The sequence below is a fragment of the Orycteropus afer genome, unplaced genomic scaffold (genome assembly GCF_000298275.1).
Source record: "Orycteropus afer afer isolate SDZICR_OR568_19922 unplaced genomic scaffold, OryAfe1.0 scaffold00029, whole genome shotgun sequence".
NCBI lineage: Eukaryota > Metazoa > Chordata > Mammalia > Tubulidentata > Orycteropodidae > Orycteropus > Orycteropus afer.
Genome location: NW_006921616.1, coordinates 2278426 through 2280327, shown reverse-complemented (window position 1 = coordinate 2280327; position 1902 = coordinate 2278426).

The following is a 1902-nucleotide window of genomic DNA, read 5'->3' as shown; positions in this document are numbered from 1 at the left end:
TTTTGAATTAAAAAAGAAAAATTGCTATCAGTAGATTCTGACCCATAGCAATCCTATACACCAGAGTATAACTGCCCCATAGGGTTTCCAAGGCAGCAAAATTTTACACAGAAGCAGACTGCCACATCATTCTCCCATGGAGTGCCTGGAGGTTTGAACCACTGACCTTTCGGTTAGCTTCCAAGTGCTTAATAAATGCAGCACGAGGGCTTCTCTGTTTTTGAATAAATAATGTTAATTAACTGCATTACATGCTGAAAGTAAGGAAGTCTAGAAGCACACACTGGTAAAGAATAAATAGTGTAGCTTTGAATATGAATTACGCCTCAACAAAAAACAAAAATCCTCACACCTGGACCAATAAGCAACATTATGTATGATAAACAGAGAAAAGAATGAAGTAGTCAAGGATTTCGTTTTACTTGGATCCACAATCAATGCCCATAGAAACACCAGTCAAGGAATCAAACAATGTATCGTATTCAGCAAATCTACTGCAAACGACCTCTTTAAAGTGTTGAAAACCTAGATATCACTTTGAGGAATAAGGTGGAAGCAAACCATGCTCTTTGAAGTTGCCTCCCCTGTGTGTGAAAGCTGGGCGATGAATAAGGAAGACTGGAAAAGGCTCGATGCATGTGAGTTGTGGGGTTAGCAAAGAAGACTGAACACACTACGGACCCCCAGAAGAACGAGGAAGTCTGTCATGGAGGAAGTACAGCCCGGACTCCTTAGAAGTGAGGAGAGTGAGGCTCTGTTGCACGTACTTTGGACATGTTATCAGAAGGGCTCAGTCACTGGAGAAAGACATCATAGAGGGTCAGAGAAAAACAGGAGGATTTGAACAAGATACGTTGGCACCATGGCTGCAACAGTGGGCTCGCACCTGCCAACAGTGGTGAGCATGGCACAGGCAGGCAGCGCCTCACTCTGCTGTGCAGCGGCCATCACGAGTCGCACCACCTCAATGACACCTAACAGTGGCGAGAGAGGAAACCAAACGTTCATCACTTGGCCTCTGATTTAATGCACTGAGATGGACACAATCTCGCATCTCCTTTTCCTAGCAAGTACGGATGACCTCTTTCAAAATATAACAGAATATCCAAATCCAAATCGAGAAATGTTCCACCGAAAAACAAGCTGGTACTTTTAAAAAATGTCAGTATCTTTGGATACAGCAAAGTCGATTACTAAACAGCATTATCACAGTACCAAAGATAAATCAACACCATAATTAAGTGAAGCCTAATAAGAGATTTAACACAAGGCAATGTTCATCCATACATTGCAGATTTGGAAGTGGTTTCTATGGTGATCACCACAGAGCCACTAATCGCTGTTTCTTTCTTCCATATGACAGTTTATTCTTGTTCCAAAGGTTAAGAGATAATTTATGAAACATTCATGTTCACCAAATAGACTAAGCACTGACAATAGCTGTTATTCCTATAATCCCATTAGTTTTACAAATAAATATGTACAAAGATTGTAGCTAGTACTGCCACCATTTTATCTTTAATATGATTCTGATGGACACAGAATAATTGATTGGATTGATTTAGATTTACTTTGCAGATATTTATATATTAATTTAAAGTTAAAAATTTTCTTTAGAAAAAACTCACTGTGGAATTATGTCTGCTATCACAAATGTCACAACCTGATTTTTAAGTATTCTATTTCTCATTCTGGAACCTGGGTGACACAGTGGTTAAGCACTTGTCTACTAACTAAAAGGTTGGTGGTAAAAAACCCATCAACTGCTCTGCAAGAGAAAGATGTGCCAGTGTTCTCCATAAAGATTTGTGGCCTTGGAAACCCTGTGGGTCTGTTCTTTTCTCTCCTACAGGGTGACTATGAGTCAGAATTAACTCCGTAGCAGTGGGGTATTTCTCATTC